The following is a 25,520-nucleotide window of genomic DNA, read 5'->3' as shown; positions in this document are numbered from 1 at the left end:
CCCTAAATCTTTATCTAAAATGTGTTCATACCATTTAACTTCTTCAAATAAAATACCTTTGGGATAATTGCATTTTACCCACAGTATTTACAAACTATAGTTTTCATTTTTAAAATTCTACTTACTTGTCTTTCTGTATATGGTCCTTGCTAATAATGTGCATGTGGTATTATGCCACAGATCAGAAGAAATTGTTCCAAATATATCCAGAAATGTTAAAGCTAATCAGCAGTTGTTTCATATTAATATGAGTCTTTCAGTCTCATGGACCAAAAAATAACTTTCAAAACACTCCTAACAGTTGAGCTGCACACCAGAGCAAATCACTGTCATCAACTAACATTTGTCAGTGACTAATCTATATACTTGGGGTTGAACTGTCTCTATTATACTGCACAAATATGCATGATACCAAGTCAGGAGGCAGTTTTTGGAGTAGGATTTCTCATAGAGTGTTCTGCAAACAAATTGTAGCAAAATTGCCCAAGAAACTCATTAAAAATGGAAAACTCCTGCAACCCACATCAGCCATTTTGAATCAGAATCCTTGGGGTGGGGAGTGTATGGCCTGGAAATCTGAATTTTAACAGGTTCCCACTGATTCTCAGGACTCTTATTGCAGAGGGCTACTGCTCATCCCTCTGGAACTCTCTGAAATAAGAGGTAACAAACAAGTAAAAATTCCTGATCATTTATCACTAGCCATGCTTTTCTGAATATGTGTATACTGATTTTATTGTTTGAGGGTTGAGGGCTTGGGAAGTGGAGGGGAGGGAAGAGAGACATATATCTACTAAGGAAAGAATATTTTTAGCAGCAAGCACTAAGAAATGAAAAAGCAGAGTAAAATATGTCAAATAAACAAGGCACGCAGCCCAGTAATCCTGTTGAACTCCAAGACCCAATAGGTCTTTAAAATGATGTCTCTGATAGGGATGAAATTGAAAACCCAGCTGCAGTACAGATTTGCATGGGATCTATACTCCATATATAAGCCACCATTGTTTCTGAATTAACACTTTTTATTCCTCTGACTTTAGTTTGTTGCCACTTATTTAATCAGATTCTCTTTTCCCTAGGCAAGTAAGAAATTTAGACCAAGAAAGTTAACTTAAGGAGGCAGAAATGAGTAAGGAACTAAATAGATAGACAAGAGTCTATCCATAAAGCAAAAGAACAGAAACTGGGGATACCAGATACCAGGAATGCTGAAGAGTCTACAGCAGTTTCATGGATGCAGAGGACAAAGACAAAAGGCAGTGTGTTACTCATAGCAATAGCAGTAGTCAGAGTATTGTCATTTTCTTGCATCAGTTCCTTAAGACCCAGTTACTACAAGGTGATAAGATGAGGGCTAGGTGACCACTGTACACAGTGGGTTTATGTCATAACTGAAGCACCCTGAGCTTTGGAAAACTCTTTTTTAAAAAACATATAATGTCAGCAAACAAACCTGCCCTTTGCCATAGAGGGAGAAATTATCCTTATTAAACTGGATTGTAAACAAATCTGCCCTTTACTCCATAGGGAGAACTACTTCTCTCTTCCAAGATTGAAAAGATAGGAACAAAATCTGTCAGTGTCTCTGCTTACAAAGTGTGCAGAAATGTGAAAGAGCCATGCAGAATTCTCTTCTAATACAAAGTGGGAGCTGGAACATTTGAGGTAGAGCCTGAAGACATTCCATCCAGCTAACAAAGGTGCTTTAGTGGCTTTATGTGGGTGTCAGAGACTCTAGAATAGGTAGAGAAGAAGACTTTGTTAATCACTTTAACTTAAGAGGGAAAACAGCAGGAAAAAGGGGGAAAAGTTTAAAACAGTAGGGAAGTGCTTTTTAAATCATGACAGGCTATCTTTTTTAAGAATAAATTTCAGGTAGATAAGTACAGTTATAAGTCAACATGTTGTTGCAGACATAATATTAACTTGTCTCATCTTAAGAAAGTAGACCCAACAGGATTTTTAAATGATTTTAAACAATCAGTTTTGTCATTTGCTTCTCCCTGAATCATACCTTTGATAATTCACCCTTTTCCAAATGTTCCATGAAAAACTGTGCTTAATACTGGTCTTGTTTACTACTAATCATATTTAATTTTGATGCCACACATATATAAATGATATCTCAGGTGTGAAGGAAATGTGATTGTATGTCTGAAAATGTTTCTGATTATGATAAGGTTTGCAAAGTGTTAATTTTGTGAATTTGGCCCTTTAAAAGTCAAAAATTGAGAGCTACTTCTAGATTTTGCTGAGCTGATTTCCCAGAGGAAATTAGCCAAAGCCTACTGAACAAACTTTAGTTTGTCAAAGCCCAAAATTGAGCACTGTGGTCTATGTTACCAGCATGGAACTGCACATCCCCTAATAACCTGAAGATTCCCTAAAGATAGTATCATGCCAGGTTCAGACGGCCCTTCCTTTCATCTTTATTAATCAATATTGATTGTACACATGGAATTACAGTAGGTTCCTGAGTTATAATTTGAATAAAAACTTTGTCCCTTTTCCCAAATGGGGTTCAAGATGAAATATAATACATTTTCATAAATTCTGATAGATTCAGTTATGTGGTAAGTCAATTTGAGAAGATTTAGATTCCCTGAAAGTTAGAAATGTTTAATGTTTTATTATTTGTCTAATACAACTGCCACATTCACTATATATAGAAAATATGCATATACAATAAATAACATCATGCCTGTCACTGTGGATTTTTATTCAATTTAATTACATAGCAGTTTGGTGAGGTAATTGATATAATTGAATATATAATTGATTATACAGATCGAACTGTTTGGTTGGTTGAATAAATCAGTTCATTTTGAGTTATTCACAGAAAGCCTTACTACAGATGGAAAGAAATTTGTAAACATTAATACAATGGGTTATTTCTAAGTAGCGGGATCTTAGGTGTTTATTTTCCATGTCTTTACCTGTAACTTTTTCCATATGTGTTTTTGTATGCGTGTATTTCTTGTCCACTTTTTTAAAAACTAAAATAATGAGAAGAGATCATGAAAATTATCATAACTAAACCTTGTAACACATGTAAACACACACACACACAAACACAAGAAAAAAAATTGAAACATTTGATTAGCTAAGCCAAAGGGAACTAGTGGATTTAGACTTGGACAGATTCCCATTTTATTTACATTCATGTTCTGTTCTTAGCAGAAGCCTACTGGACACTAGGTTCATAGTTGTCATTGTAAATTACAAAATGAAAGAATGAATGAGTCTCAGAAAGCCCATGGATTAAATTGAATTGAAAAACAACAACAACAACAAAAACAAGACACAGGAAAAATCTGGTTAGAAAAGGGAAGATCAGAGTGAAAATCAAAAAGCTGATTTTTAGAAGTGAAGTATAGAATTTGAAAAAATTAGAAAGTGTGATGAATCAAGTAATACAGATCTGTGTACGAAAGTATAATCCAAGGGATAAGAATCAACAAGGAATGGAAGACCTGCCCCTTTAATATGAAGATTACTAATAATAGTAAAATGAATGGGGTTCCCTAGTCTTGTGACAGAGGCCATCTGTTTTCCACTCTACTTGTATGTATTCTTCCAGTTAAGAGTGCCAGTTTTGGAAATGTGGGACTTATGGTCAGATATAATTTACTATAATTATTAACGGATAACTTACTCTTCCATAATTTACTCGGCCTTTGAGACCTTGGGTGAGGTACTTTAGTTCTCTGACTCTCAGTTATCACTTCTGTAAATTCAGGGTAATAATACATTATTTATATATATTTGTAAATTTGTAAATGTTACAAATATATACACATATGTGAATGTGAGTGAACTGACTCCAGAACATCAGCTTTATGTGGAAACGGATTTTGCTGTCCTTCGTACACTGATGTACTGATGCGTTCCTGTTACTTCAAATAGTACCTGGTCCATAGAAAGGCATCCAAAAATAGTTGTTGAATAAATAAAGGGTTAAACAGATTAGAGTCCCTCAGGTGAATCATTCTACTAGGCAAAATCAAGAAAAGATATTAGGTTTGCCTCACAATTAAATTTCTTTCTCCCAGGAAAATTAGTAGATGGTGTCTTGACTAATATACTTCTAATACTATTTTTTTCTCCCCAAAATTTCCAGGTGGATTCAATAAAGATAACCTGAAATTTGCATACTGTTTTTACTCAGAGAGAAGCAGCACTAATTCCATTCTTTATAGATAAGAAAATTGAGATGCAGAGATAGTAAAACATTTAATAATTGCCCTGATTTTCAAGAACAAAACAAATGTAAGTAAAGAGAGCTGCTAATTGGAAAAAAACAAAGAGCCAACCAGACTAAGGTGAAAAGAGCTCTAGACATTATTTCAATTTTTACTCGTGAAAGTCAGACCTAAATACTGACCATTTTATTTGGTGGCAGAAATTATTTTGTACACGTGTTTTCAGTAGAATAGAGTTGATTAATTCTTCCTATGATCAAATAAATAGTAAAGTCATTTTTGGGTGTACTGTGAACTAAATCTTTTATCTAATAAGTTACAGGCACATATTTGTGCATTATTTTGCATCTGCTACATATTCATTTATGCAAATATTCACGTTATCTTCCAATATAACTAGCTCCAAACATGTGGAATTGAATGTTCCAATTAGTATAACTTAGTACAATTATATGGAAGCTTGAAATGAGAAGCCGCTAGGGAGTAAGAGGAGGAGGCTTCTAGGGAAATGACCAGTTTTTTAAGGCTATTCCTAAAGTTTTCTCCAAAACCTTGGGCAGTTTAGGCAATATGTCACACTTAAGACTGGAAGAAATTGCAGATGACAAATGGCCATCACCTTGAATAAAAGGAAAATCTTGGTATTCAAAGTCTGAGTAGGTCATAGATACTATCATGGGACTAGAAGAAAACAGCGTTATTTGAATTCATAGGCATCACCTTAGTGTTTTATTTCTGGATCCATTTTATGCCCCTAACTTTACTTTTCATTTGCTTCATCTTTCATATCTGCTTGTAATTTAGGATACTCTGCTGTATTTTATGTTTCTTTTTAAGCTAATTAACCCTTATTTGAAACAACTCAGGGCATAAAAAGGCATATAGTTGTCTTTTAAATAAAGTGTTAGTTCCTATACCATCTCTAATCATGACACACTTTGGTACATCTCCATTTATATATTCACTTAGTTATTTACTTACTGCTTACTATAAGAGAATCAAGGTGCTACAACCAGAGCTACTGTTTTTCAAAATTCACTATCTAGGAAAGGAGAAAAACAAAAGAAACCCATAGTTTTAATACAGTGTGACAAGTGCTTTGATAAACCAATCATAAGGTGTTATGCAAGGATATAAGATATACACCAAATGTAGCCTTGGGGTTTCATTGAAAGCTTCTAAGAGGCCTTAGTGATGGAGTTTAAAGGATTAAATTGAATTTGACAGATTTCTTTTTTTATAAAAAAAAAAAAAATAAGGAAAGAACGGTCTTCCAGACAGAAGAAACATCATTTGCTTAGCTTCATAAGAGTTATGGGACAGAATGTTGTTTGTTTAGTCAGGTACAATGGGCTGGGTTAGACCAAGAAACAAAACAGAAAAGAAAGTTAAGCATTGTGGAGGGAAGCAGGACCGGATGAGGTGAGAGTTAGTGAAACTCCATAGGCATACTTAGATCCAGTGTTTCATAATGAAAAAAGAATACATTTGAGATGATAGACCTGCTCAGAGGTTATCTGAATATTAAACACATGATTTTAAATATTTGTATTGTTTACATTCACAAAGAATACTTGGAAGATTTCTGTTTTGTCATGGCAAGAGTAAGAGAAGAGATTAAAACGATAATACTGAGAACAATGCCAGCCAAAAGAGATATGAGGAGCTAAGAAATATGAAGAAAAATTCCAAAAAGTACTGAACATTAAATATTAGAAACGTGAATAATCACCCGAAAAATATTAAGTAAAATACTTCTTAACACAACAAAATTGAAAAAAAAACTAAGAATTAAACATTTTTTATTCACCTTCGGACTTTCATGGTGTAAAAAGTTAACATTTAATTCTATGATTTCTATAATCCCTCAGTTGAAGTAAAACTGCCATTAAACATGCAGTTAAAGAATAGATGATTTTTTCTATTGAGGGAGACATAATTGGACCTTTGTTTTAAATGTTAGACATACAGTTCAATTAATGACTAGTGTGCCAAGACTATTTTTAGTTAATGAGTCTGATATCCAGTTTAACTTAAGTGTATTCTCCCATACATTTATCTTTGTTAAGAGGATTTTTAGTGTTAAGGGTCTATCAGTGATCTTTTGCCTTTTGTTCATGGAACATCAACATGCTTCTGTAGTAATGAAATATGCATATTTTTATTATTTCTCCTTTTTCTAAAAGTGAAAAATAAAACAATTTCTTACCTTTAATATGGGAGCAAAATATTTTGCTAGATGGGAGCCTGTGTTTATTTTATTTTGTTTGTAGTTCTTTTTAGGTTGGCAATCATCACTTCAAAAAATATACATGAAGTGATACGTATAATAGAGTTTGACTATGAGCTCACAGTAAGAAAGCAATTTCTAACAGGGTAAAATACTCTGGGTTGAAAATGACTCCATGCCAAACTGAAAAAAAGGGAGAAAGTCAAAGTCAGGAGAGGACAAACAACGACAAATCTCAATCTCCTTCTCCATATACACACACACACACACACACACACACGTGTGTGTGTTATATATAACTCATATGTGTGCATTTGTGATGGTGTAGTCCTCTAGATTCATGTTCTAATAAGCAGTCAAAGGACCAAACCCTGAAAATCATCGCAGGGTGCTTTTTGCCAAATATACTCTTCAAAATGATCTAGAAGTTTCAAACATTACTTTAGTCAGTACAAACATATAGTTTATAACCTGTATTTATCTAAATCCAGCTTTTTCAGCATGTTTCCTCTGTGCTTCCAGAAAAAAAAGTGTTGCTTCAGTACATTAAGCAAGATAATTTATGGATTGAATGCTTTTAAACCAATATGTGAGAGCCATTTATAGAATGAACGACACTGAATTAATCCCCTTGGGTCTTTGCCATATCATCATTATTAAACTTCAGAGGAATTGCCAAATATGCTTATGTCTGACAATGCACATGTTTGCGTGTTTTGTGTATGTGTATATGTGTGTGAAGGGAGAGAAGTGGAATGATTAGGGGAAGAGTATGGTAGAAATAGTATAAATAATAGCAGTATGTACAAGAATTGTGGCAGATAAATTTGGAACAAAAGCATCCAAATTGTGGGGAAACATCCTTCGTACATTCAAGCTTGCTAGCTTGTCTTCACTCATTTCTTCCTTATTTATCTATTCCCTCTATTTGTCTCTCACCCTCATTAACATTTATTTAATGTTAATGATATTTAATATTATTTTGTTTACATTTATTTAATGTTAATTTTTTACATTACATGTATTTAATTACATTTATTATATTACATTTATTTAATGTTAATTTATTTGTGACTGCCATATTATTTGTTTCCTCTCCTCTCTTTCCTCTTATTTCTACTCACACGTATAGTGATACTAAACCAACTTTTGAAAGACATCTATATAATGAAGATTTGTAATGAATTTTATTCAGTCACCTTGGAAACATTTTAAATATATGGATTGCCAAATAATCACTCACCAAATATACTGAATTATTCAGTCTATATTTACCTATAAGTCAATGGGCACAACTGCTTTTTCAAAATTTACTAGATGATAAAATTATGCATTTAGGTATTACAGGATAATGAAAATAAAACAGAGGAGAAAGGCAGAAGATCGGAATTCTGTTTTTAATTCAGTTACTTAACTAATTATACAACTTTGGGCAAAAAACTGAAATCTAGGTCTCAATCTCCCCATTTAGAAAATGAGGAATCATTCTCTGGTACCACCTACTCCTGACACTCTGATGTTTTTCCTATAATTATTTAAGCTTTTTAGAGATTGCGTGAATTCACCTCCTAACAGGCAGGGAGCAAAGATTTAAAGCCACTGTTTGGCTTCAGTGTCAAATGTTTCTGGATAATCTCAGACTTTTGCTTTGTGAATTCTTTGAGAAATTAATGAGGATTATAATTTAGTTCTCTTATGCATTGTTGGCAAATCTGGGCAAACTTTTCATCCTTTAAAATGTAATTCATGTGAAGAATAAGTACAGTAATGAAGACATAAATTTCAGAAAACCTTAAAGTAGAAATTCTGTTTATGCAATGGAGTGTGAAAAAGGATAACAAAAATGAGATTTGGAATCAGGTAGACAGGAGTTTTAATCTTAGCTCAGTCACTTATAACTATGGAATATTGGGAAAATTAGCTAATGTGTCAGAGGCTCAGCTTTCCTATATAAAAAAAAATAAAAAAATAAAAAAACTGGAGACAATTATAAGCACCTTAAAGATTGGTTGTGAGCTTCGTCATAATACATTTAAAACAACAGGAATGACTGGTGCAAGGCCAATGACTTTGTATATCAATAGTATTAGAAAATAGCATTTTGTTTACATATCAACCTTCCTCTGTAGCCTGTGAACTCTTTGAAAAGGAAAACTCTTGGGAGGCTAAGGCAGGTGGACCACCTGAGGTTAGTTCAAGACCAGCCTGGCCAACTTGGCGAAACTCTGTCTCTACTAAAAATACAAAAATTAGTTGGGCATCATGGCAGGCACCGGTAATCCCCGCTACTTGGGAGGCCGGGGCAGGAGACTCACTTGAACTTGGGAGACAGAGGTTGCAGTGAGCCGAGATTGCTCCATGGCACTCCAGCTCAGGACAACAGAGCAAGACTCTGTCTCAAAAATATATATATATATATATATATATATATATATATATGAAAAGGGAAACTCCTCCAGGCTATGTAATACAGTGGCTACGAAGTCAGACCCTGTAGCTGGGCACCCTGGCTTTAAATCCAAGCTGGGTCGCTTACGACCATGCAGACTTGGTCAAGTCATTAAACTTTGTGTATGCTGGTTTCTTCAACTACAAAATGAGAGCATGAAGATTAACTGAGTTAATATTTGAGAAGACTTAGTGCATATTATTATTCTCAGTACCTAGTACAGTGACTGGTAATAAATGTATGTTGATTGAATAAATAAATAAATAAATATAAAATATGCACACATAGAATTCTACAGTTGAAGATTGTTCATAAAATTGCCAAATTTCATCATCTGATAGATGTATACATTTGAATTAGGTAGCTTTAGAAATTAATTCATGTAAGGGATCAGAATGAAACTTTAAAATCCTAATTCTAGGTCTGAGGCTGCTTTCACTATACTAGCCTGCTTTCATATAAATTGAAAAAGGAACCTAATTATTCTCAACAAACTGTGTAAACTAGGGAGACTTTTAGAAAGATCGTAAACTCTGCAGGATGAGAAAAGAGGATCACTGTGTATTAAAAGAAACTATTTCAATAACCAGAATGTGCACAGGTGCTAGCTGTCAGAATGGCTGACACTGAAAGTGCAGAACCAAGAAAGATAGGATTCCCAGTGAATAGAGAAAACAATCACAATAAATAATCCTTTAGAACGATGCTGCACCAAAATAGGTTTGTTCACATGCTGTCTAAAATAAGAGCTTTTGTTTAATAGTGAACATAATGAAATCCCAGCATCATGCAGTTGGCCTACTTGCTGCTACACAGAAAGTTAACAGCAGTGCAAAAAACAAACAAATAAAAACAAAACAAAATGCCCACTGTGCCAGGGGCATTGAACAGTTGTGTATTTCATAGATAAAATGAAAGACGATAACAAAATTTTATTTAGGACACTGTGGGTGTGTTCCGTGTTTATAAGATTCACTACTCTACTCTTAATGCCTTGAGAACCATATATATTCAGTCTACCAAGAACTTAAAAGCAGTTTGGTGGCAATTATAAAGAAAAAATATCTTAAGCATCCTCCCCAGTTGTTTAAAGGTTTAGGTGAGCAATTTAGATAAAAAGTATAAATTTTTAAGTAATATGAGACATAGTAGCCTAATGCATATTAATTTTTTTCTGCAATAAATCATAATTTGACCTAGTCTAAACAAATAAGTGTTCTGTATCCTAGAACAGATGTTGAGAGTGTTTTCCACATTTCGTATAACCAGCTAGTATACATTTACATAATAGGATGGAGGGAAGTATAGCAGTAATTAGCTGAAGTTCAGAAATGCTACATTTGTTAATGCTGTTTCATCTTTGTGAGCATATTGGGTTTGCAAACCCTTCTGTTTTTCTCTGTGGATGTCAAAAGGACTTTGAAGCTCCATGTAATTCACTTGAGGATGTAGTCTCTCATGAGTTGTTCTGTACTGAGAATAGCTGATGATATGTGACTTCTTTAGGAGTCAAGTTGTGTAATTCTAAGAATTCAGTGTCCTGATAGAATTTTCTAGATTATCCAATGGGGTAAAGGTAATTTATCGAATAATGTTTTCACCTTCTTCCCGCACCTACTGCTTGTAGTACATTGTCTAGCCTGGTTTGGGGTTAGCTTTGGCCCTGTGACTGAGTTCTAGTGCAAGAAATGTAAGCAGAAGTAACATGAGCCACTTCCAGGCATGGCCTATAAAACTTCCCACGCGTGCTCTGCTATGCTTATTTTACTTTCTAGCTAATGGGAATAGTAACCCATTAGCTTTCAGGGTGACCTTGAAATCTACATGTTGAAGATAACAAAGCTGCCATTATGTGAGCCCCTGAATGATTCTGTGCAGCAGAATATCCTTACTCCTACCCCATTTCACTCCCCACCTTTCACTAAACTAAATTATTATGGACTTTTAGGCTAGTGGGAACCAAACTTTTTTTTGTTGCCTCGTTGTATGTTTGAGTCTATTTGTTCCCAGAGTTCAGCCTCCTCTGACTACTACAGTCAAGAATACAGGCCCAAATATAATGAATACAATAACAAATGTTGCATCTTGTCTTACTTCAAAATTTTTGGCTGAAAGCAATGATAAAAAAGGTTCCTGAGAAGAGTAGAAAGATAATGGATTTTTTTCCCTCCTATCTGAAGCATAGCCCACCAAATTTATGTTTGCAAACTTTGTGAGTCATAGTGAAAAAAAAATTCTATGAGTCTCATGCCTTTGAGACTACTTATGATTTTGCTCAGAAACACAATTGGATTTAAAATAGCATCTGGCCACTAACCTCTGACATAAACTTTTTGGCAATAGTTTTTGAAACCAGTTAAGCTCAGTTGTGATGCCAAAACATTGGCATAAACAAGATTTCATAAGTTTCTTCAAAAAAGTATTTAGTTCACATTTATATATTATAAATTTAGAAACTGAATACCAACGATCTGGATATGAAATCCAAGATTATACTTTTTTAAACAGCAGTAACTGACAGATTTAGGTGAATAGAAGAATGGAGAGAAAAATAAATTTGGTGTGGGGAGGAAGGGGGAAGTGGGGCACACACATGGAGAGTCAATGAAAGCGTGCTCTGTGTTATCTTTCATTCGCTGAAGAAAAGTAACCTCGACCCACCGTGGCTCATGCCTGTAATCCCAGCACTTTGGGAGGCCAATGCGGGCAGAGCACGAGGTCAGGAATTTGAGAGCAGCCTGGCCAATATGGTGAAACCCCATCTCTACGAAAAATACAAAATTAGCCGGGTGTGGTGGTGCATGTCTGTAATTCCAGCTACTGGGGAGGCAGGAGAATCGCTTGAACCCGGGAGGCGGAGTCAGCAGTGAGCCAAGATCACGCCATTGCCCTCCAGCCTGGGCAACAAGAGCAAAATTCCGTCTCAAAAAAAAAAAAAAAAAGTAACCTCAATCAATTATTGAATTTGATAATCCAAGAAACATAAATAATATCACTGAGTGCTAAAAGTAAATCCTATTATAAATGAATGCAGGAAACATAAGCAGAAGTTTCTTTTTACTTGTAGTCAAAAAGGGAGAGAAATCCATGAAGTATAAAAGTTGAAACACGCACAAAAACAGAAAAGTAAATGAAAACATTAGGCCGGGCGCGGTGGCTCAAGCCTGTAATCCCAGCACTTTGGGAGGCTGAGACGGGCAGATCACGAGGTCAGGAGATAGAGACCATCCTGGTGGACACGGTGAAACCCCGTCTCTACTAAAAAAAAAATACAAAACCTAGCAGGGCGAGGTGGCAGGTGCCTGTAGTCCCAGCTACTCGGGAGGCTGAGGCACGAGAATAGCGTAAACCCAGGAGGCGGAGCTTGCAGTGAGCTGAGATCCGGCCACTGCACTCCAGCCTGGGCGACAGAGCGAGACTCCGTCTCAAAAAAAAAAAAAAAAGAAAGAAAACATCAGTAATATAACAGACTAACACGATTAATTGAACACTAAAGGGAAAAATTACTGGGTTTGTGCTTTAATATATTTATATTTATTATATGCTAATATAATAAACACTGATATATTGCTTGTGTCAGACAAACCTAAAGCAAAATGAAGAAAAAATACCTTAAAGAATTAATAAAGATGTATTGAAGTAATTCAAAATAAATGAAAACAGATTAAACATTTTTTTAACTGTGAAGTTTGAGAGAACGACAATACAAAGCTTAGTAATCTTCCTTCATGAGTTTATAACCAACTGAAAGATAGAAGCAGGAATATGACAAATTGAAAGCCACCCATATTATCGGGAGAATGGAGGGGAATCCATGCAGGTACCTCCTGAGAAGGATGGTTCTAAACAAGGAAAGCACCAGGCAGCATTCCTAATTTCTTCTTCCAATTTAACACTCTGATACTTCATCTTCCTCTCATTGGAATGGCAACACAGGGCAGGGAGATTATTCTCGAAAGAGACTCTACATATAGAATTACGAGGTCAGGGAAATGGAAGTTTCTTCCCTAACAATCCATACTAGTAAACATTTATAGATGAAATAATATAGAATGTGCATACACACACAAATAGATGCATACATACACACAAACATATGTTAGTATGTGTTGTGTGTGTTTACATAAAGTCTTAGAAAGACATTAAAAATATATACAAATGTACAAATGCTTAAAGAAAGTTTTACTTAAAAACCCTCATCCTTTGCAAGATTAAATAGGAAAAGAATGAGAAAATAAAGAATTTTAATAATATTAGTAATATTTAATTAATACGCATTTTAAATCTTTTAATTATTTATTTATTTATTATTTATTTTTTTTTGAGACAGAGTCTCGCTCAGTCGCCCAGGTGGCAGTGCAGTGGCAAGATCTTGGCTCACTGCAAGCTCCGCCTCCCGGGTTCACGCCATTCTCCTGCCTCAGCCTCCCAAGTATCTGGGACTACAGGCACCCACCAATACTCCTGGCTAATTTTTTGTATTTTTAGTGGAGATGGGGTTTCACCGTGTTAGCCAGGATGGTCTCGATCTCCTGACCTCGTGACCTGCCCACCTCGGCCCCGCATTTTAAATCTGGTATCCTCAGAGAGCAAACATTGTTCATCTACAGAATTTTTATATTGCTTATCTACCAAACCTCAAAGAACTCAATACATCTTCCAAAGCGGAAATTGTATGAGTCATAATTTCTTATTGAAATTTAATAATATAAGTTTAACTCCTCAAAACACAAAAATAAGGTCACAAACCCCTGAAAATTAAAAAAAAAAAAAAAATCCTAAGTAACTTTTGGTGGGGGTAGTTTAGAAATAGGAAAAGCAAATTCACTGAATATCAAAACAACCCAGAGTTAAGGAAAGCTGTACTCAGAGGCAAATTTGTAATTTTAATAGTCTTTTATTATGAAGAAAATGAAAGAATGCTATCAAATTAAGTATTTATCCTGAGAATTTAAAAAAAACTGAAACTAAACCTGAGGGAGATTTTTCCTTTTGAAGTACAATATGTTAGATACTCAGAAAACCACTTTGGACTTAAACAACTAAAATGCTGCATAAAATTTCCAAAGTATGTTTTAAAGGCATCATTGTAATTTGCTGAGAAAAAATATAAGTTCTGAGCTGTAAAATTAATTGAAATGAGAACCACTAAGAGGTAAGAAAGTATAAAAATGATTTTTCTCTCAGAGTATCTAGTATACTCTTGAGTCTTTGAACACCCATTTTGATGACTGTGAAAGATGCAAGGAGAAGAAGATAAAGTCCAGGGATCTTTAAAACTAGAGGAGATCCCTTCACATTAAACAAAGATCCCCACAAAGGGCCATACCTTTAGTATAAGAATGAACAAGAAATACATCTCATGTCTCAGAAGTAGATGCAAAGAGTATTTCCTGCCTCAAGTTTAGCTCTGATTTTATGGAAAAATTCTCCTTGGAAAGCCTATAACCTCAATTTACCCAAAATAAGTCTGCAGCCTCTCTCAGTCCATTTTGAGTTTCCATAAAGGAATCCCTGAGATTGCGTAATTTATAAAGAAAGAAAAAAAAAAAGAAAAGTTTATTTGGCTCATGATTCTGCAGGCTGTACAAGAATCGTAGCTCTGGTGTCTGTCTCTGGTAAGGGCCTCAGATTGCTTTCACTCGTGGCAGAAGTCAAAGGGGAGCAATCACCAAATGGAAAGAGGAAGAAAGCAAGAGAGAGGAAGGAGGTGCCAGGCTCTTTTGAGCAATTAGTTTTCCTGATGACTAATGCAACAATAACTCACTCATTGCAAGGAGGAAGGTACCAAGCCTTTCATGAAAGATCTGCCCCCATGACCAAAATACCTCCCACTAGGGCCTTGCCTCCAAGATTGGGAATTAAATATCAGTGTGAGATTTGGAGAGGACAAACATTGAAACTGTATCATAGCCACATATCCACATATTTTAATAATCTGAAAGCGTTATTTAAATTTACTCTTGTCCCAAATAAGTGAAATCTGCAGGAAACTCACAAAACAGAAACAAAACAAAAACCCGATAAATCTCTGAAAAAATACAACTTCAATCTAGGCCTCAAAAATAACTCTGCAGGTAAAGTTCCATGCAAAATGAATATCTCTGAGGTAAAAATTACAAGACTTAAAAACCCTGTCTCATATAACAAAACACTTGGACATGCATAAGAATCAGTGAAAACAACAGACAAGAAAAATAAACTTTACAAAAATTTTTGTAGAATTATCAGACATAAGCTTAAAGAAATCAGAGTGAACCTTGAATATGAGCAAACAATAAGCAGTTTTGAATGAAAATTCCACTCCATAGAACTTCCAAGTGTGAAAATTAGAATACTTAAAATTAAAAAGCTTACAATGAAAAAATAAAGAAAATATGTGTTAGATATAGGTAAAGAGGGGATTAACAAATTGGAAGATGGATATTACAAAATTAAATGGAATGTGGCTGGATGTGGTGGCTCATGCCTATAATCCCAGCATTTTGCACTTTGGGAGGCTGAGACGGGTGGATCGCTTGAGGCCAGGAGTTTGAGACCAGCCTGGCCAACATGGCAAAACTCCATCTCTATTAAAAATACAAAAGTTAGCCAGGCATGGTGGTTCATGCCTGTAATCTCAGCTTCTTGAGAAGCTGTGGCATAAGAATCGCTTGAACTCTGGAGGTGAAGGTTGCAGTGAGCTGAAATCACACCACTGCACACCAGCTTGGGTAACAGAGCGAGACTCTGTCTAAAAAAAAAAAATAATAATAATTAAATGGAATGTTAGCCAGAGAAACCAAGAGACAGAATTTAAGGAAGAAAGTGAAGAAATTTAAAGAATAGAGTGTAAATGTCTGAAATGTATAAAGTATAATTCCATAAGGACATATTAGGACATACTAGAGAGTACAGGGACGTGGGGAACAGGCAATATTCAAAGAAAGAAATTACTCAGTTTTCCAGATTTATTTAAAAATTCTCATTCTGAAACTGAGGAATTCCTATAAATCCAACCAGGATTAAAAATAAAAAGATATGCACAAATATGTATCATACTGAATTTGAAACAAACCAAAGAAAAAGCAATGTCAAAACACGTTAAAATAAAAAAAAAAAAAAATGACCTGTAAAACAATAGCAAATATACTGACTGTTGATTTCTCAGCAGCAACAATGAATGCCAGAAGACAGAATCATAGTAATGCTCTTAGTGTTTTAGGATAAAGCAACTGTCATTTTATTTTTATGTAGAAATATATGAAAAGATCTTTAGACAAAAAACAAATAAGAGTTTGTCACAAAATGACTTTTACCTTTTGACATAAATGTTTTCATTGAACACCAAAATCTTATTTTCTTGTTATAGAAGGAATAGAACCTTGTATTTTTTTTACCCCCTTGAAGTTGATTATGTTATTGGATAAAGAAATGTTAATGACACACATCACTTTTAAATAAAACAACCTAAATGCTGATATCTAAAAATCCACTGAGTTCACAGACTCCATAATCACAGATGTGTATGTTAATATGCAAGTGTTTTTAAATTAGTCTGAAGTGCTGTGCCAACACATGGAAAACTTATGCATGGGAGAGTCACCCGGACCCACAGCCTGTTTTACAGGAATGTAAATTTTTGCTATGTTGACACCTAGAAATTGTCGGAATGTTTCTTACTGCAGCCTTGGCTGCCCTTTACCGACATATATTATAACACTCCTAAAACATAAACTTCTGGCAAAAGGAAGCCATATGGAAATCTGTTATATAGGAAAAGATACTAGGCAAATATAATATATTGGCAAATAAATGAGTAAACCTAAATAAATATTAATTATATATTTTAAAATGTCTAATCTCTGGGATGAAGCAGGCTAGAGCTGAAGTGTTAAGACAACATTCAAGATGGAAGGAGAGCAATGGTGTTAAAATATAGTAAAACAGCCCTGTATCATTAGGAAAAAATGGTAAACCCATTGACTGGCTTAGGTCAAAAATTAAAACAGAAATGAACATACAGTGGAAAAGGAGAAATCTAAAAGCTACTTTTAATATTAAAAATAGAAAAATGAGATTAGGCAAACTTCAGAGGATACTAGTCTAATGTTTATTTGTGGCATCTTGTGAAAGTAGAAAATTAAAAATGAAATAGAGACAGAATTCTAGGTGCTACAGAGATTAAGCAGATATGAAGAGGTGGTCATTAATAACAATCAATAAATTGGGAAATTGCAATGGAATGGAAAAAATGCTCAAAATAATTTATTTAACAGTCTCAAAAAGAAATAAAAAATCAGAATGATCCTATGTAACTAAAGATATGGAATCATTGATTAAAATATCTTTCCAAAAATATGATTTAAAGCTCAGATGTTCTTATATGACAGTTCTGTCTAATGTTACTGGAATGGATTTTTAAAATTTACACAAACTCTTCAAGAAAATTTTTAAAAAAGAAATAAAAAGAACACTTTCAAATAATTTTATGAGGCTCTAATAATTTGATAACTAAAATTATTTGAGATTAGAAGGAAATAATATTATAGACCAAATTCATTAAAAACTTGATTCAAAAATTCTAAACAAGATATTAGCAAACTGATTCCAGCAATGTATAAAAATATCATGTTGATTTTAACTTAGAAGTACAATGTTGAGTTACAATACAGATTAAAAGAGAAAAACCACAGGTCATTTCATAGATTCAAGAAAAAAATTAATAAAACAACATATTTATCATAAAATCTCTTAGTAAACTCTGAAGAGAAAAGGACTTAACCTGATGAGCGTCATATAAAAATATCTACGTTAAACATCTTAATATTGAAAAATCATAGGCTTTCTTTTTCAGATCAAGGAAAAGACTTGAACATCAGCATCTCATACGGAACCTTTCAATAGAGGCTCTTACCATTGTAGTAAAAAGGAGAATAAATAAAAAGTATAAGAACTGAAAAAGGAAAATGAAAAGCTGCCAGATCGCTTCTATGTGTGAATGATTTATGTTCTGTATTATGGATGATATCATGTTGTGTATTGTAAAATCAAAAAAATTATTTCAATTAATAAGAGTTTAGCAGTGATACTGAATAAACCAGCAAGAATCAGAAATTATAATTTTTACATTTAATTTACAATGCAAATATATGTAAAATTATATCTTAGAGAAAATGTGCAGATCTTTTATAAAAAAACAAAGATTATTAAAATGAATTTAAGAGATCTTAAGTGAAAAGTATACTATATTTTTGATATGAAAACTCATTATAAATGTAGTAAAAATATTGATTATCCTCAAATTGATCTGTAAATTAAATACAATTTCATTCAAAATGTGAACAGGTATTTTGCTGAACTTTAAAAACTGATTCTAAAATTAACATGAAAAAGCAAGAATTCAAGAAGACTCTATCCATTCCTAAAGAAGAATGGATAATTATATAATGTGATGTTAGCAGAAGGAAAGATAAATAGAACAATAGAGAGACAAGAAACAAAATTATGGACAAAATTACGGCTGAAACTCCAAACCAGATCTGTTTCATTTCCAATTCCTCCACGTCACTTCCAGAGCAATCTTTACAAAACACAAACCTGATACCTTCACTGTCCTGCTTAAACATCTTCAGTGGTTTTCTACATTCTTTGGGATAGAGTGTTAGTCCTTTGAACTGGCACATTTAGCCTCTTCTTGATGCGCCTCTGTTTGCTCGGCTGACTTTGAAACTCCCATTTCCTTACTTTTCTCAATATGGTATCCCATGCCCAAAGAGGTACTCCCAGTTCCGCAAATTTGCCGTTTTAAAAACTCTCCTTGAATACATCATGTTGAAGACTTTTTTTCTACTTTCTAGTAATGGGCTAATTCCAACTCTGCTCTCAATACTGTGCCTAGTAACCAACAAGTAACTGTTGAACAAAATGTTGAAAAAATAAGACAAAAGTGTCACATTCCTGATAGCCTGTTCACAGTAGAAGGAAATGTCCACTCATGGGTGTTATATGCATGTACAACTGAATGCTTTGGTGTAGCCATTTAAACTAGACTTGTTCTGGGTGGACCTGCCAAGCAGTTAGTGAGGTATTATTATTAAATGTGTTGATGGCCAGTCACTCAGGGAGTGTCCACATGTGAGCATTAAAGATAAATTCTGAACAAACAGTTCATTACTTACTGCATTATACTTGTTTTATTATAGAACAAATCACATTTTTACCATGACATATAATTGAGTGATGAAACTAATGAAGCTAAGCTTCATTGTAGTGTAGTAAAGAGAAAAGCTATTAATATATTCATTTTACATATGTTCATACTTGCTCGATGTTCCAAATATATATATGAAAATTATCTGATTCAAAATTGCCTTTACCCCCTTTTGATTACCTTGAACTAAATATAAGCAATGAGTTTCCTATCTTTCCTTGTAGTGTAAGTACAATTATGCATGTTTTGTAATTTGTTTACGTACATTGTTTTGGAGGTGTGTACATACTTCTTCTTTTTTTACCATGCCCTACAGATCTGTCATCATGTATCTGCATGTGCTCCGTAAAAATAAAAAAAATAAAAAATAAAGTAGTGGAATCTGAGGCTCAGTCCATCTCAGGACACAAATTTTGAGACAGTTGTTCAAAATGACTTAAAATAGATAAGTTAAATCCAATTTCCTGTTAATAGTAAATCTTATTAGCATTTTCCATTACATTTTATAAGGCAAATGTTGATTTATGCTTGATAATCTTGATTCTTTCTTCACAACTCCAGTCTCAGATTAACAAGATTTTAATGTCATACAAAGCCAGACTGCAAGTTATACATGCATTCCTCCAGCCTCACTAACTTTCTCATTTGTAAATTATGTTTAAGGACATTACCAAACCCCAGAATCAGCGTGGTCATGCTGAGACAGTGAAGAATGAAACACATGCTCCGTGAAACAGGCTCTTATTTTAATTTATGTTAAATTGTCAAAGCCTAAATTAATGAATAGCAAATGTGAACCTCCGAATGGGCTCATGTGGAAATAGTTCTATTTGTGGTTATCTTTTTAAATTATATTAAGGGTTTGCGCTTTTGTGGCTGTAAAATAAATATGATAACTTTACACAAGAACCTCGTGTTCACTCAGTGAGTATAGCAGAAATCAAATAAAAGCAGCCATGCAACTCAAACTAAAGTTCAATATCATTAATTTAATTATAGTACATAATCATTTGACAGTGCTATGAATTGGATTTAAAGGATGATATTGTAATTGATTGTTAATCATTAAGAAACATGAAGTAAAGATAATGCTGTCTGGGTGGTAGTAAATTATGATTTTATCCTATCCGGAGACCAGATTGTGGGAACAAATGGCTCCTGTCACCATCAATGAATCATGGAGGGTGGAAATGGAAACAGAGGGCTGCCCTGTGAACATGTGGGACAGAATAATGACCATCATTATAGAAGGCCAACAATGCACCAGCTTGGAGCTAAACAGTCTACATATATTCTCTCATTTAATCTTTACAATAAACCAAGAGAGTAGATATCGTTATCTCCATTTTACAGATGAAAGAAATGAAGTTCAAGTCACTCACACATAGTTGGTCATACACTTCATAATGGGGAGGGTGATATGTCTGATTGGAAAGCCCAAGCTTTAAACTGCAACTTAACTCCTTCCAGTGAAAATCTACCAAATGAGCTACCCTCAATCTTAATATGCTTGGTGATTGCCAGTCATGACACTTATCATTTGCATTCTAATAGCTGTTTGCTTAAAATGTCCTCCTTCACTCAGAATTTTTTTCAAATCCCTCTTCTCTCTCTTTTTGTCCATGTTCTATAAAGGGGGCTTAGAGAGTAAATTATTTTACATTTTGATCTGTTTTATCAGACAGCTGTATCTGACAAGAAAAGAGTAGTAAGCAAAGTCTTATGACACACCTTTTGGGTTACATTGAGAAGAAATAATGATTAGCAGTATGGTGGAGATATCTGCCTGGAAAAGTTTTACCAAGCAGGACAACCAACAATGGTTGAAGAAATTTCTGACACCCAACAATGGTTGAAGGAAACCTACTGCATGGAAACTCACTCATAGTTCATTGTTATTGTTGCTGTTTCCTTGTCTTACAGCAATCATTTCATTTCACTACTACCACATTTGTATGGATTTCTATTGTTTGTAGCATACTGGTGTTTGAGGTTTAGCAAAGATATGAAATGAGGTCACAAGATCATTTTTTTTAATCAGATGATAATCGTTTTTTAGTTGAGGATTAAAATATAGAAGGCATTGACTCCTCGTATTTTCATAATTAAACCACAAAACCTCTGAGGCATAATAGAAGAATATTTTTCTTAATAATAATTTCCAAAATAATGATGGTCCCTAATTCACAGTATGTTCACACATACAAAAAATATCCTTAGTGGCTTGGAACACTTTTCTTAAATAAGATTAATTAAAATGTAGACCTTACAAAACACATACAAAATAAGATTATTTTAACTCTCATAGTCATCCTACATTGTAAATAGTATTTTATATTGCAAACATAATAACTGAATTCTATAAAATTTGGTAGGTAGCATGCTGGAAGTCAAATACCTGTTTAGTATCTGTATAGAAAATAAAGTCGGTCCAGGCAGGTGGCTTCCACCTGTAATCCCAGCACTTTGAGAGGCCAAGGCAGGAGGATACTTTAGACCAGGAGTTTGGAGGCAGTAGTGAGCTGTGATTACACTACTGCATTCCAGCCTGGGTGACAGAGCAAGACCATGTCTCTTAAGGAAAAACAACAACAACAACAAAAAACTAGAGAGACTGAAATTATGTCCCTGTGAACAAGAATTTGGTTTCTTTTTCTATATACCCTATTCATGTTTGGTTTCCTCTTAGTAGTACATATCAGTTTCTAACTATCCCTTTGAAAACTACAATCCAAGTTCTAACTCATCAACCCAGGTGCCAAGAACAGATTTTTCCTCATGCATGCTCTCTTTCTCTCTCTGTCTCTCTCTGTGTATGTATATAGAGAGAGTGAAAGATATATAGATAGATAGATATACACATATATCTATATCTATCTATATATGTGTATATCTGTATCTATATACCTTTCTCTCTCTTCATGCTGATCTAGTGGTGAATGGAAAATTATTCTTGTACTGCTCCCATAGAAAGACTCAGAATGCCATGGATGTTTCTATGCAAGGACTCCTGGGTATTCATGCAAAGTGGGTGGTAGGTCTAGTGTCAGACCAGACCTGAGTTCAAAGGCACTTAACTCTATACCTGAAGGTTTACTTAACTGAACGCTATTTCCCTTTTTATTAACTGGGCATGCTAACACCTGCTTCAAATATTGCTTCTAAGAATTCATATATATATGTGACATGTATATATGAATAAACATACATTGTATATATTGCATATATATATCACATATATATCTATCACATACATATGTGTGGAATATATACAACATCTTGTGTATATTCAGTTTTTCTTTATTCAGTGTTGGAATGTTACAAGCACTGTTAGGTAGGGTGGTTAAGAATACAAAACAGGCAGGTTTCAAGGTGCCTACATTCTGTTGGATGAAAACATAAGTTAAACAAATACATACTATGCCAGGTAGTGATTCGTACTATCAAAGAAAAGAAGTAAAAATTAGATAAAAAGTGATACAGAAACTCTATTTTACATAACATGTTCAGAGAAGCCCTTTCTGATAAGGTTACATTTGAGTGACATCAAAGAATGTGATAGAAAGAACATTCTCATTGAAGCCAGTCTCGTCTACACATTTATACTCTTAACTCATTGAAAAGGCTAACTGGAACATCACACATTTTAGAATACAGTGCTAAGTACTGTATACATTTGTGTGTGTGTGTGTGTGTGTGTGTATGTGTGTGTGTGTGTGTGTGCCCTCCCAGCAAAAGCCTACAGAATATTTAAATTGAGCCAAAAGGCTTATGAAAATACTCACTACATAGAATTGTTACATAGCTAATGTAATACAAAGTCTAAACAGCATAGGCAACAAGATATATGTCATCTTTTATGAGGAAGGAAGGGTTCAGTAGGCTGTAAAGATAATGTCTAGTGAATGCAATAATACGTGCATGGGAAGTATCAGTGTGTGCTGGATTGAGATTGTCTCGCATATTTGATTCACTGATCTAATGCTCATTTTGCAGTTCTCAAGGTATTTCTGCAGGTGGCAAATTACGTAACTCATTCTTTGACTTATTTAAAATGGTGATAGATGTTGATTTTATATAGATGTTTGCATTTGAGTGGAAAGAAGTAAAACTTCCAGATAGTTTTAGAAACATATTTTATTAACAACTGGGGAAGAATATGTCTAGGTCACTCATTTGTCTGATAATAGAAGAAATAAATGATGCTACCCAGCATATGATTTTTGATAAATAAATACAATTTTCAAAGCTGCATTTTTAGTGTTAAGAAAGAAAATATTGAGAGATTATTTTTCACATTAAATAATAACAATGGTATTCTTATTTTAATATAAAATTAATACTAATATTTAATTGTAAAAATTCAAAAAAGTAATGTACAAAAGTGTTTTCTAACACTTAGTAACCTCTAAATTTCTCTGTAATTTGTTCACATGTCTATGTTCTCCATAAAGACTGAGCTGCATAAAACTGTATTTAGAGCATAGTAGAAGCTTGACAAATATTTATTCATTAGTATAAAAAACCATATCATTAACAGAAATAAATGCATATGGGCTTCTGCTCTGTATAATTACTATAAGCATTGATTTGATTGCTTCACATATTGTCACAAGTTAAATGTAACACGCCCATTAGTGTCCTAAAATAGATTATTTGAGACTAAAATTTATTGAGGATTTCTGCATTTTTGGTATACTTTTCTTTCAATATTTAAGGGAAAAAATATTCTCCCTTAAGATAAATAATGTTTCCAATTTTGAGGGAACTGATATTTATGAACAAACCATCCTAGATCCTATAATGCTTTATTAGAGTAATTTGTTTTCATAGCTGTCTTTTATATTAAATCATAAGCTCCAAAAAAGCAGGAACCAAGTTGTATTGATATTTTTCTCTGTATCTTCAGCATCAGACATAAAAAAGGAATTAAACATATTTCTGTTGAATGTTGAATTGATAAAGTGCAAACAAAGGATAATATATTTGGACTCTCTTGTCTACACTTCAATGCCTGGTTAACTTTTTTATAAAGATACCCATTACTATGATAATAGGATGATGTCCTGGACATAGTATATGGATACATTTTTTTTTTTTTTTTTTTTTTTTTGGAGACACACTGGAGTGCAGTGGCTCAGTCTTGGTTACGGCAAACTCCGTCTATGTTATTCTCCTTCCTCAGCCTCCAGAGTAGCTGGGACTACAGGTGCCAATCACCATGCCAGGCTAGTTTTGTTTTTGTATTTTTAGTAGTGATGGAGTTTCACCGTGTTAGTCAGGGTGGCCTCGATTTCGTGACCTCATGATCCACCTGCTTTGGCCTCCCAAAGTGCTGGGATTACAGGCGTGAGCCACCGTGCCCAGCCACGGATACAGTTTCTAAGTGGCATTTGTTGGGTTCAAATCCCGCAATGTCCGCAATATCCTGCCAAGCTGTTAGGTGTTGTATGCTGGACTCCAGTAATTTCCAATTTAACATACTCTCATCCTAGCTCATTCATGATCTGTTAGTTTTAGTATTTTATCATTTATTGACACCAACTATATGTTTCTGATGTCAGTTTAGCTTTGTTTCAAGGAATAGCCCTGGGTTTATTGTTATTTTTTTTTTGAGTCTGTCAAAGTGCTTACCACAAGGTGCCATTTTGAAACTCAAGTTTGGCAAACATTGAGCACTCCATCCCTTTATTGGGTAATCACAGAGCATATCCCCATTTTAAGGAGGTTGAGATATTTTGGAGTCTAGCACACTGATTAATTGACCCTGCTGACAGCACCATTTTCCTTGCATTTATTGATTGATTTAACAACATTTATTGAGGATTTATAATACACCACTCTGCCACGATCTGGATATACAGTGGTGAACAAGACTGACTTGGTCTCTGCCTTAATAGAGTAGATAATCTTTGGAATACAATAGATAATTTTTGGGATGCATGTTTTTAATGCTACTCATGAGTGTCTTATCTTTCTAAATGTTACAAAGATGCCACATGTTTTAATTTTTAATGAATACAATAATTTTACCAATTTAATGTTGTCTTCACCCAAAGAATTCTTACTTAAGAAAAAAAGTGATAACATTGTGACTATGGTTTATATCCCCAAATTTTCTCAACAGCAAGGTATTAAATCCAGAAACCAGTAATGAATTGGTAAGCCTTCAATCTTTGAATATACTTAACTATAATTGCAGATATTTGGCATGCTCCATATCACTAATTTTACTTTCAATAATAGAGTTTTTAGTATGGTTGAAATAGAGAACAGAAGTAGGGTTGGGTGTGAAGGCTCACACCCGTAATCCTAGCACTTTGTGAGGCTGAGCCAGAAGGATCGTTTGAGGACAGGAGTTTGAGAGCAGCCTGGGCAATAGAATGAGAGCCGTCTCTGAGAGAGAGAGAGAGAGAGAGAGAGAGAGAGAGAGAGAGAGAGAGAGAG

The 25,520-nt window shown here is 34.2% G+C and overlaps 1 protein-coding gene across 2 annotated transcripts in view; it reads left to right on the top strand.

The window, feature by feature from the left end:
* The window catches only part of NEGR1 (neuronal growth regulator 1), a 909,299-nt gene that overhangs the window by 617,405 nt on the left and 266,374 nt on the right, over window positions 1-25,520 (top strand). The gene's annotated exons all lie outside the window — the stretch shown is intronic.

This window comes from Colobus angolensis, unplaced genomic scaffold (assembly GCF_000951035.1).
Source record: "Colobus angolensis palliatus isolate OR3802 unplaced genomic scaffold, Cang.pa_1.0 Scaffold158, whole genome shotgun sequence".
Lineage (NCBI taxonomy): Eukaryota > Metazoa > Chordata > Mammalia > Primates > Cercopithecidae > Colobus > Colobus angolensis.
The sequence above is the reverse complement of the archived record's forward strand: the minus strand, read 5'-3'. Positions and strand labels throughout refer to the sequence as shown.